This window comes from Cryptotermes secundus, unplaced genomic scaffold (genome assembly GCF_002891405.2).
Source record: "Cryptotermes secundus unplaced genomic scaffold, Csec_1.0 scaffold1678, whole genome shotgun sequence".
NCBI classification, from domain to species: domain Eukaryota; kingdom Metazoa; phylum Arthropoda; class Insecta; order Blattodea; family Kalotermitidae; genus Cryptotermes; species Cryptotermes secundus.
Window position 1 is genome coordinate 409013 of NW_019742005.1, and position 13279 is coordinate 422291.

A 13279-nucleotide genomic window follows, 5' to 3' on the forward strand; every position below is an offset into this window, starting at 1 on the left:
GCCAGAATTCTAGGAAATTACCAGATGTTAGTTCCTGTCCACATAGCAAAACTTGAACTATGTCCCTTCCGCGTGTAAGAGCTGGCTATCTGCCGGATCTCTTTGTTTGTAATTTGGTAATCTTAACTTAATACATATTTAATTAATGCACAACATTCCTCCAATCAAAATGAACGGTTACAAGCTTTCAAGAGCGCGCGTTTCACTCGCTGTAACTTAATACGTATTATAATTAAGGGTCTTTTTAAATATCATTCAACTTTTTGACAAATTACAATGAAACGAAATACGCTTGTGTAGCTCGAATGGGGAGACGAGGAATGCGTATAGGATATTGGTGGGAAAGCCAGAAGGAAAGAGACCATAGGGAAGACCAAGGTGTAGGTGGGTGGACAATATTAGAATAGATCTTGGAGAGATAGGATGGGACGGTATTGATTGGATAGATCTGGCTCAGGATAGGGACCAGTGGAGGGCTCTTGTGAACACAGTAATGAACCTGCGGGTTCCATAAAATGCTGGGAATTTCTTGAGTAGCTGCAGAATTGGCGGTTCCTCCAGAAGGGCTCAGCTCCATGAGTAAGTTAGTATGAGTTCATTTTAATTCCTGTTAAGGTCTACCTTATTTCAGGTCCCAAAGAAATTTTGGATATATTTCTCTAATTACAGGAGAAGAACATCTTTAGAATAAAAGTTTTCTGTAAGATGCATAATCTGTGCTTATATATTAATAACGTGATAATATTTTGTTGAATCTGATTTCGAGAAAATTACTAATAATATAGCAATGGCGTGAAAGGCAAAAAGGTAGTTTCATTCCGCGTATTGTCATAGGGTTGTGAGACGTTGAGGTTCCCACATCTTCTAGACAATCGCCTCACAGATGGCGGTGAGGTTGTCAGTCTTACGCGCCGGCCGCCCTTTACACCTGAGGAAGATTCCTGGTACTTATTTCTGTTAGAGGCTGAGTCGACCCCAGTGCCATAATGAGGCTGGGAGTATGAAGTACACTGAGAAATCCAGTGACCTCGTGGGGAATCGAACTCTTGACCTTCCTGCTTGTAAAACAGTACCTCATCAGCTACGCTACTACGTACCCTACCCATTAGGTGTGCGCCATATAAAGCCTTGTCCAACCTATTATCGCCCTGCCATGTTCGTGTTCGCTCTATTTACAACGCATTTCACACGCCTGGTCAACAGAAAGGGCCATGCTTATAACGAAAGTCTTCTTGGCGCTCCGCTCATTGAGACTAATGAACAGAACGTGTACCAAATTTATTGAAACCATTAATTGGTATAGGAGCTGAAACATGCAGGACAGCTAAATATGAATTTAATTAATTATTAAGTTACTCTGAGAAGATGTTGATGTCGTCTAAAATTTGTACTGGTCGCGATTCGTTACAAAATTTTGGATTACTTATAGATACCACTGGGGAGCATTGCACTGAAATCAACTAAAAGTGTGATAGGAAATTGCCACACATATTTAACTGTTATTTGAAACCTTCGTAGCGATGGTGATATGCAATAGGTGGCTGCCTAGTGACGAAACAGCCATGTACGTAAATGTACACTACTAACAATCCGCTTATTGTCGGAAAGAATCAGAGAAGGGGGGAGAGGCTGAGAAAGCTGGAGGCATCACAAAGAAACGAATCTCACTTTGTGAAATACTGTAAGAGTACGAGGAACATAATTTGTGGGATTCTAGGGAAAAAAATCTTCTGGGATATAAAGCGGTGTAGTCCCTTGACAGTCAACTGACGTTTCTGAAGAACATATGACCTTCATCTTCAGGGTCGAATAAGCCGAGCAAAATACCAGCGTGAAAGCGGGCGACAAGCCCGTGTGAGAACCTCAGATCTTACAAGGAAAGAAATGTTTACAAAAATTAATCGGAACCAAATAGTAGTGATGGCAGTGATGGACCGGTCATGATTTCAGAAAAGAAGAAAGAATACAATAAAATAGCTTCCGGGTATCCCGCAACGCACAGAGTAAAAAGGAAAACGAAGGAAATCTATGTTTCGAGTTCAACAGAACATTGAGAAGTGAGGAACTCCGTAAGAGCGGATGCTTAGAATAAGTGGAAATCGTTTTAAGCCACAAACTGGTTTGGAAGTGAAGAGAGCTGATGAGAAGTGTAGGCATGTGGCGGGACAGCATTCTGTTCCATACTGAGCGTTATATGAAGCGCATTTCACTGTTTAATATTATACATGTATATGTACCACTTGTTTTACGGAAGATATTATATTTCATCCACAGAAGTTGTGAATATCACAGTAAACAATATTATTTCCNATATGTGTTCGGACAGCATGCTTTTCCATGCTGAGCATTATATGAAGCGTATTTCACTGTTTAATATTATACATGTATACGTACCACTTGTTTTACGTAAGATATTACATTCATCCACAGAAGTTGTGAATATCACAGTAAACAATATTATTTCCATAAATATTAACTGGTTGAGCTTTTTAACGGTTACGTGTCGTGTTGGGATAAAGACAACTGAATTAAAATAACGTTATTATTTAGAAGAGCTTTGCCCTATAACGGTTTGATATTCATAGTAATAAATTGATGAATTACCACAGTGTTGATCATAATTAGCTCAACGTTTAGAGATTTATATAACTCAAGGGAAGTGTGTGGAGTCTATGAATAGAGACTATTCTTGATAACAGCAACAAAGCATGTCAGTAAAATGAGAAGTTCTGGGAAGAACCAATCGCCTACATTCCTTTGATACGACACGGAAAGCATATAAGACGAAAAGTTTTTTTGGGAGGGGGGGGTTACAGAAGCACTGAGAACAGAATGATCTGACAAGACTCCCTTATATGATAGAGACCGCATATAAAACTAAAAAATGACGAGGGACACAGACAACGAGGCGATCCCATAAGTCTCCCTCCAAAATTAGCGGGGATACACGGAATCAAACCGATACACGGACAGACGTCAAACACAGACGGACAGTAAAGTTATCACATAAGCCTCCTTTTTTTTTTTTTCAAAATAAGGAAACTAGGCTAAAAATTCGCTGTTAGCCTATGTGATTTCGACTTAACTAACTATATTTACATTAAATATTATTGTGATTTTCGTCCTTAGTAGAAGGTAAAATTGTCTGTCTATTTAATTAAGCATCACAACATATCACCGTATGGGGGAGTGGGGTGTAGCTCCCCTAATTCACTATCTGTGCATTAGAACGAGCTGAACTCGGTTCATCGAGACAGTAGCCAGTCAGCTACCCAGGTTTACGACTATTTCGTTTCTACTTTAGACCAAACTTATTTATTTCGAGCTACACACCTATTTAAATTTTCCAAAATATTTAAGGAACTGCGCCTGGGCTGTTTGTCTGTAGGCTCAAGAACTGCCGTCTGTTGATTCCTCACAGCGCGAAATCCCTGAAACTCTGAGGTTTGAATTAATTCTAAATGCTAAATATTCATGTTAACTACCTATTCAGCCCATTTTGTAAAAATAAATATTCTACCTAAAGAACTTGTAATTCGAGACTCCCCAGTATAGCCCTCTGAAACTTGCCGCTCTTCAACACCCTCACACTTCAATGGACTTGCCCAATAATGCATCATTTCTCCAGTCTAACTCACTCACTCATGGAGCTGAGCCTTTCTTGAGAAGTCGCCATTTGTGCAGCCACTCCTGAACTTCACAGAATTTTATGGAACCCGAAGGTTCGTTATCAAGTCTAACTACAAACTTCAATTACCAGAATCTGAAATAGAACCATGAGAAACAACTAACTGACTCTATGGAACTGAGTCCTTGACAAACCACTAGCCTACCAGCCACTCAAAAATTTCCCAAAATTTTACGAAGCTCGAACTTTCATTATTGTGTTTAGCCTGTCACTTGCCTATATCGTGCGCCGGATGAATCCAGTCCACAGCATCTCATGTTATTTATTTAAGATAAATTTTAATATTATCCTCCAGTCTTCGTCTAGTAGGTCTTCCTAGGGGTCTCCTTCCACTGGCTTTCCCACCGAAACCCTGTAACTTATATTTCAGCAGCAACGTAACTATATGCTCGATATATTTTCGAAGTTTAACCACTGTTAGAAATAAAGATAGTCACGGTAAAATAAAGTTTTCTCTCTGCTTAACTAAATAAGCGCTACACCATGAAGGCGTATGGGGTGGATATATAGATCCATGTTTTCTTGACCTAGACGCTAGTGATGTGAGTGGCCAACTTCACGCCCCGGCCGCTTTATCCCCGTGGAAAGAGCCAACGGCACCCATTGGATAGGAGGCTGTGTGGGACCTAGAGCTGGAAAATGGACACGGTTTGTTGGATTGTTGCCCTGTCCACGTAATCTTCAGTTCTGATGCAAACTGGTGATCTCAGCAACGTGCTGATTCGGCAACATAAGATCATGCCGACTGGTGGTTGTATGAACACTGGATGCAGAGCTGAAAGTTGTGGAAATTATCATACATGACTCTGCGATGCTTGTGTTTATTGCATCTAGTGCAGAACATAATATGAGAGTTTACGTTTTAAGATATCAACTTATAATGGCGATTTCTTGTCTGATTGTTCGAATGTTTCTTGTCACAATCGAATTTCGATGGATGCGGATAAAATTTTGTATGATTTTCAACAGTAAATATTATTGTAAGATTTGAGGCTTTCACGGCGGTGACTATGAAGAAAGCAGTCTTCTGGGATTTTGCACCGTGTATATGTGGTGTTAACCGACGTTTCGGAGGAACGTATCGCCTCCATCTTCAGGGTAGAAGAAAAATATAAGAAATCTGCAACACCACATATACGTGGTGCCAAATCCCAGAAGACTGCTTTCTTCAGTAAATATTATTGTGTGAATTTAATTTCTGTTAATACCTGTCAGTAAAAACTACATTAAATAATCAAACGATTAAAATGTATTTTATTTCGTTCAGAATGTGAATAAGAAAAGCGTACTTTTTTTTGTAATTTAACTAAATAATGCGTATTGTTATCCTGTTTGCAATGTTTTAGAAGTTTAACTAACTGACTAATTAATCACTACACCATTAAGCCGTATAAGGGAGTGGATGAATAGATCCACAAATTACTTGACCTCGGCACTTGCTGGTAGTGAGTGGTCAGCTTCACGCCCCGGCCTCTTTACTCCCGGAGAAAAATCCCTGGTACCCATTGTATAGGAGGTTGGGTGGACCCCAAAACCGGTCTGGGCGGTTTAGAGAAGAGAAAATTCTTGACCCTACCGGAACTCGAACTCCGACCCCTTAGTCATCTAGCACGTAGCCAGTCGCTTTACCGACTACGGTATGCCGACTCCTTTTGAGAAGTTTACGGGAAAATATGCAAGTATGGTTTATATCTTTAAAACTACGTATAGGTTTAACTAAACGTAACAAGCATATTATCAAATAGGCGTAAAAGTCTGTGTGTTTTATTTCATACTTGTCTGTTCACTTTAGAATGTTTACATGTCATTAGCGAAATCTGTGCATTTCAATACCTAAATAAAAATTTCGCTTTCACTTCTTTGTTCTGTACATGTATAAGTGTCAGATNGCCTCATACCTACAAAGGAGGTCACTGAGCCAAATTACGGACGTTTCCCGCCCAACAGCAGTCTCTAATACCTCTGGTAGATGGGGGAAGCATTATAGATACCTCTCAGCTAGTAGAGCCGGTCTCGCTGGCTGGGCGGGACTGATNTTTAACTAAACGTAACAAGCATATTATCAAATAGGCGTAAAAGTCTGTGTGTTTTATTTCATACTTGTCTGTTCACTTTAGAATGTTTACATGTCATTAGCGAAATCTGTGCATTTCAATACCTAAATAAAAATTTCGCTNGTTACAAGCATGTTATCAAATAGAAGTAAAAGTCTGTGTGTTTTATTTCATACTTGTCCACTTTAAAATGTTTACATGTCATTAGCGAAATCTGTGCATTTCAATACCTAAATCAAAATTTCGCTTTCACTTCTTTGTTCTGTACATGTATAAGTGTCAGATAAGTCGGTATGTGGACGTACATTCTAAACATTTTCATATTTCCTCTGAGTCAAGGGAAATACATTTTAAGAATATTTTCCGGCAACGTTACCGTCTATTTTATCCTCGAGGTCGAACAGTATGATGCACCGTAGACGTGCAACTTTTCACAAGTTTACCGGTAAAACTGAAGTATTTGACAGAATGATTACCGGCTGAAAACTGCACTAAGTTCTTAAACATTGTAGGCCAGTTAAAGTTACACGGGACCAGGTAGTTGTAGAAATAGAGCGCAGGCGCGGACGGCAACGATACTATTGCAAATGTTGAACCAGAATTCTTCTAATGCCTCTCAGGAGAGAGAGAGTGTGTGTGTGTTTGTGTGCGTGCACGCAGTTTGTGCCGTTGCGTCGCAGTCAATCATGTCTACCAAGCCAGATGTTGACTGCTATGGCTTCCTGTCGTCACTGTTTTACGAAAGTTCAGATTTACTGGATAAAACAGTGAGCAAGAAAATATTCTGCGAACGGGGAGATCAAGGCATGGCGCGAACTTTTAACCATTTTGGAAAGCTTCTCCTGTGATTGCCTCTGACTCCTACTTAATTAGCAGACACTTCAGAAAAGGCTCTTCCTGCAAAGGAAGAAATTCCCGGGGGGTAATATTAATCACAGGGGTGGCACGAAATGTGTTGAGGAGAGACTGGAGAGTTGAAAGTGGGCCCCGTTTTGCCATTAATTTGACATAAGCATAAGATTATTACTTTGATGAACACTATATGAGATCACATATAACGGCTTCAATTAGTTAAAATCGTGGCCGATTTGCCATTTACACGTAACATTTTACGTCGAATTAGATTTTAGGGCATTTGCTTTTTACTTTTATCTCATTATTTGCCTGCAGTGGCCTCCATATTCACAGTTGTTACTTGCGCTTTTCGACTGAATTTAGTGCCTTATTATATATTGGTGTTATATACGTCATGTTCAGTCTTGCTGTAATGTATTGTGACGCGTATACCCATTGCTAGGCAACGAATCGGTAAACACATTCCTGCTAAGAGAACACGTGCGACAATAGGCAACGGCGAGGTAAATACGCCTTGTCAACAATATAGGCTGTGTTTATTTGTGGGCCATGCCGAGAGATTATAGAAGGACACAGTCGGAAGACGCGAGTGAGAGTAGGAAATAGCAGTCGAGAAGTGAAGGGTCGCGTTTCGGACGCCAGCCTGCCAGGATAACAGCTTTTATTTGAACTGAGTTGGCAGCTGCAAAATAATGGCAAGAAGAGGAATTATTAGACTGTGAGAAGAAGACTTTATATGTGATTTGAAGTGACAGTGAGACTGTGACAAATCCGTTGCCAGGATACGGCTAGTAAAGGCTGAGAATCCTAATGCGTGCGCAACGGTGAACTGGAAAGTGTGTAGAATAGTGTTAGCACTGTACTGCCTGCAGTCCTGAGTTGTGTGAATATATAAGGTGTGCATTTATAGATTCTCCCTCACTCTGTGGCAGCCTGTGCGGTGCTACAGTTTTATGGTATTTTTGTGGTGTATATATATATCAGAATATTGTTGGATCACATGGACTTGGAAGACGGAATCACAGGGGTCAAATGCTTATTGACTTTTGTGAANATACATGAATTATGTCAACCGTCAACACAACAGATATACTCAGTTTAATATTCTATCCTTATTCCTGCTACATGTTTCGGTCGCGGGGGCGCGCGGTAGCGTATGCTATGCTACAAGCCGGAAAGTCGCGGGTTCAAGTCCCGATGAAGTCATTAGATTTTTTTCAATTGACCTAATCCTTCCAGCAGCACATTGGCCCTGAGGTCGACTCAGCCTCTAACAGAAATGAGTACCATAAATTAATTAAATAATTTTCCTGGGGAGTAAAGCGCGGCCGGGGCGTAAGGCTGACAACCTTACCGCCATCTTTGAGCCTATTGTCTAGATAATGTGGGAGCCTCAACGTCTCACAACCCTATGGGTCTCCAAGGTCTGCTACAGGGATAGCTTTACTTTACTTTTTTACAAGACCATCATCATGTAGTTATTGAAATACCGACATGGATCCCTATGGTGCAACGCGTACGTATTCCTGTGTATAACTGCCTGTTGATGGTCTTGTACGGCCGAAACATGTAGCAGGAATAAAGATTGAATATTAAACTGAGTATATCTGTTGTGTTGACGGGTGACATAATTCCTATATACGTATATACAGATCTGTAAAACACAACAGGATGCAGCCAATGAAGATAATTTTTGTGATATTTGATCTTTCTGTATGTTGATTTGCTGTGCACGCCTGCGCCTTCCCATTGCGTATGCATGAAATGTATAGAGTATTAGCATTAATCCATTTGCTTGGCGGTGCTTCATATCTCTGTTAGCTCCAGTAATTGCAGTTACAATATAAATTGTAACAAATTTAATTCAGGTTCAATTGTATTACCCCATTATTTATATTAGCAGTGAAATGGAAGGAGTTGTGATAAAATGGAAAATAACTCATATGAGGGGGGAAAACAAGAGTAGAGGGGTTTGGAAGGGATACCTTTCAGAAAACAGCCATTCGAAAAACCAAAGGAGTGTATGGAACGAGTTCAGAATCACTTATAGTTCTCTGTTTTACTGCAGATTATACTATCAATGCAGTTATGATTAAAATATTACATTCTTTACTGTGCCATGTACTGTTGTTTTAAGTAAAATCTTTGTCTTTCTGTTTAATTAACAACTATACGGCTTTAGGAACATTATTTAGTGGTGCATGTCTCACATGCGTCAGACTCCCTGTGGCTGATGAATTGTTACATCTCATTGCTCTTCGGAAAGTTTTGCAACACACCCGTGTGTTCAGGGGTCCGTCACTTCGGGCGCGTTCCTGTTGTTAAGGAGACAGAATTCAAGGCATGATCCTAATACTGAGGTAGTTACCAAAATGTTTCTACAAATAGAATATCATCAACATTGTCGTCATTGTGAGCAAACAGACATTTCCGTCTCCATTATTGTAATATTTCTATGATTAAAATAATTATTGATTTCCCAACCTTTGCACCACACAGCCACTTCTCTGCCACTTCTATTATGATTTCTTATTTGTCCCTCTATCGCCTACAATTCTACGATTTTTTTTTTCAATTTGTATTTGCTGTGATATATTATTTTTACTCTTGTATTTCTATTCCGCATTCTATTCACACATAAAAAAATAAAGTTCTCACTGTAATAGGCCATGGAGACCCATAGGGTAGTGAGACGTCGAGGCCTCCACATTTTCTAAACAATCGGCTCACAGATGATGCTGAGATAGTCACCCTTACACGCCGGTAGCCCTTTACACCTCAGGAAGATTCCTGCTACTCATTTCTGTTAGAGGCTGAGTCGATCCCAGGGCTATAGTGCGACTGGAAATCTTAGGTCAGTTGAAAATATAAATTATCTTATCGGGAATCGAACCCGCGAGTCAATACGAAGCTTAAGTGAGAAGTGTTTAACACGGACGGATGAGTCCGACAGGCGTATGAGACCTCCACATATGTTTATGCTATCAGCTGGACGGGTGAAAGTATAAAACGCGAAATCTTAAGTAACTCTGCGGAGATGAGTCCTTCTTTAGAAGCTGCTACTCGCCCATTCTCTCAAGAATTTCCCAACATTTCACAGAAGCCGAAGGTTCATTAGCGTGTTCATAAGAACCTTCCATCCTTCCCTATTCTGATCCATGCCAATGGAGTCCATACCACCCAATTCAATTTCTCTAACATCCATTCTAATATTATCTTCCCACTTACATCTAGATTTTCTGATGGTTTCTTTCTTTTTGGCATTTGCACCATATTCCTACATGCATTCCTTTCCTTCCCCATGCTTACTGCATGTTCTGTCCATCTCGTCCGCTTTAACTTGATAATTATAATTATGTATATTTGGCTGAGAGCACAGGTTAAGATGCTCCTCGTTAATCATTTTTCTCTAACCTCCTCCAATTTCACCCCCAATGAATCCAAATAGCCTGTTCAGCACCCTCTTCTTATATATATTTCTCCCTTGGCACTACAGCCCTAGTGGGCCTAGGCCTACCTCCGTGAACTTCTCCGTTCACTTCCTTTCTTTTTCTAGATCTTACACGTTCGGTAGGACTCCTTGGGCGGGTGATCAGCTCGTCGCAAGGCCTCTAATACATTTAGTTTATGTCAATTAATGAACGCCAGATCTTAGAAGACAATTGAGCATCAGCAGTGTCTTTCATATCCATGTATAAGTCTAGTTCCAATTCTGTGCAGTTTTATACTTAATTTAATGTCCATTATTTATCGTCTGTCAATATTGCAACACTCTTCAATTCACCACTCAATTTTAGTTTAACATTATACACCTTGACTCTACATGTTTCGGCCCCAAACAGCCATCTTCAGGTGTCTTGATGTGTTACAAATATTTTATTAAATTGTGTTAAAACTGCTACACTGTCTTAGTTGGTGTTAAAATCACACGCTGTAGTCCTCTTTTCAAGGTAAAACCAGATAGAATCCTTTGAAGTTTCTATTATGCCCACGTAATTTTGTGCATATTATTTTACCTCACACGGGGTGTCGACCATTTTCATAAATGTATGTCAGTCCAGGGTGTGTTGTCTCGGCGACTTGCCCCTGAAGTTCGTAGCCTACTTTTCAGTTATGTCTGCAATCTGTATTTTATAAGATCCCTAGATTTATGTTGTTTTCTATTTGTTTGGTATTGTTATTATGTTATGTTTGTTTACTTTGTACTCACATGCCTCTGGTTTGCGTGTTTCCTCCACAGCGTGTGGTGTTGTCTTTACTAATGCTGATGCGGTGTGTTTGTTCCTGTATTTATATGTTCTGGTTGTGAGGAGTGGGGAGAGATAAGGGAGGGTATAGTGTTATGTTGTGTAATTTTGTGTAATTTTTGCTCGCATTACACTGTAACAGTGACTTTCATATAAAGAAAAAAAATCTGGTCATGAGCCCCAGTCGGGGCTCGACACCAAGACAGACAGACAGACTGACCGACCGTCAGTCGCAATGTGACTTTGACTTTGACTTGAGGAGCAGCCACTTACGAAGAGAGCCTCGTGTGGAGGCGGGGTCGAATTCCTCCACTGTGACCTTGCGAGTCGTAAGAGGCGACGAAACGGGAAGTCTCAGATCTGAGACAGTAAAATATGGTCGCGAGTTCCAAGGGACTCAGACCCGAGAAAACCGCGCTGGCAAGGGACAACAACATATGAAAAAACAGACCCGTCCTCTCGTCAGAGAGGGCGCACCGCAAAAATATGACCGTAACTGTCAAACGGTAATAATTAATATCTGGTCATGAGCCCCACATGGGGCTCGACACCAAGGCTTATTGACTGACTGACTGACCGTCAGTCGCAATATGACTTTGACTTTGACTTTGGAGCAGTCAGTCTGAAATTAACAGCCGAAGAAGTCAGTCTGGTATTGCGAGATGCAGTTGTAAATGACGGTAATACAACTAACGTTGGAAGACTAACCATTTTGCCATCTTCATATACAGGCAGTCCACGTCATATGCATGAGTACGCTCAAGATGCAATTGCGTATGTTCGTCACTACGGGCGTCCAGACCTATTCATTACGTTCACATGCAATCCAGCTTGGGACGATATACAACAGCTCTTACTTCCTGGGCTATCGCCGGTTGATAGGCATGACATCACAGCACAGCTGAAATCGCTGATGGATTTCATGGTAAAACATAAAGTGTTTGGGTCTGTGCGCTGCTGGATGTACTCAGTGGAATGGCAAAAAGAGGATTGCCACATGCACATATACTAATCTGGCTCTATAACAAAATCACTTCAAACGAAATCGACGATGTAATATGCGCTGAAATACCCGATGCAGACTTCGATAAGGATTTGCATGAAGGGAAATTCCAATATGAACATGGATTTCACGGCATAAATCTACAACGAAGCGTTGATAATGATTGAAGATTTGTGCTTAGAAATCGCGAACAAAGTTCTCAATCAATTGGGAATGCCATCACCGAATCGATCTGCTGCTGCTTCGTTCAATGTAGAATTGCGTCGTGAACAAAATTACAACACGGGTGATCTTTTGTCATATGTGCAATCAAATATTCCTAAGCTAACTTTTGAGCAAAAAGGCATTTACGATCAAATAATGCAATCTGTCAATAACGGGGTTGCAGAAATCTTCTTCTTAGATCCGCCAGGAGGAACTGGTAAAACGTTCCTAATTAGATTGATTCTGGCAGCAATCCGATCCCAAAATGACACAGCCTTAGCTCTTGCGTCGTCCGGAATAGCTGCGACATTGCTACCGGGTGGAAGAACTGCTCATTCCGCTTTGAAATTGCCATTGAACATGCAATTCATTGAAACTCCCACGTGCAACATTTCCAAAGGATCAGGCATGGGAAGGGTATTGCAGAAATGCAAACTTATTGTTTGGGATGAATGCACAATGGCGCACAAAAAACCGCTCGAGGCTCTTATCAGACCATTTGGGAACGCATTAATATTGCTTGCAGGAGATTTCAGGCAAACATTACCTGTAATTCCTCGATCGACACCAGCGGACGAAATAAATGCTTGCCTGAAATACTCTACTTTGTGGCGACACGTAAAGACGTTAAAATTAACTACAAATATGCGTGTCCAGCTGCAAAACGATCGATCAGCTGAGATATTCTCACATCAATTGCTGGAAATTGGGAACGGAAAGTAACAACAGTAACTCAGGATATTGAAGTCACATATTGAACACCGGACACACATACGGCACAATAACAGACACCATGGAAATCATAACAACGGGAAGAAAAGGAAAATGTCTAACTACACTGGAGAAGAACCATGTTTACAAAATTAGTAAAAAAGATTTACATACGAATGACACCAACATCGACACACACAACCCTATATTTGAAATACTATACAAAATTACACAACATAACACTATACCCTCCCCTATCTCTCCCCACTCCTCACAACCAGAGCATATAAATACAGGAACAGTTACACCGCATCAGCATTATTAAAGACAACACCACACGCAGTGGAGGAAACACGCAAACCAGAGGCATGTGAGTACAAAATAAACAAACATAACATAATAACAATACCAAACAAATAGTAAACAACATTAATCTAGGGATCTCATAAATTACAGATTGCAGACATAACTGAAAAGTAGGCTAGAACGTGAGGGCAAGCCGCCGAGAAAAACACCC

The 13279-nt window shown here is 40.5% G+C and overlaps 1 protein-coding gene across 1 annotated transcript in view; it reads right to left on the reverse strand.

The window, feature by feature from the left end:
- The window catches only part of LOC111873000 (QRFP-like peptide receptor), a 301696-nt gene that overhangs the window by 245354 nt on the left and 43063 nt on the right, over window positions 1-13279 (reverse strand). The window lies entirely within an intron of this gene.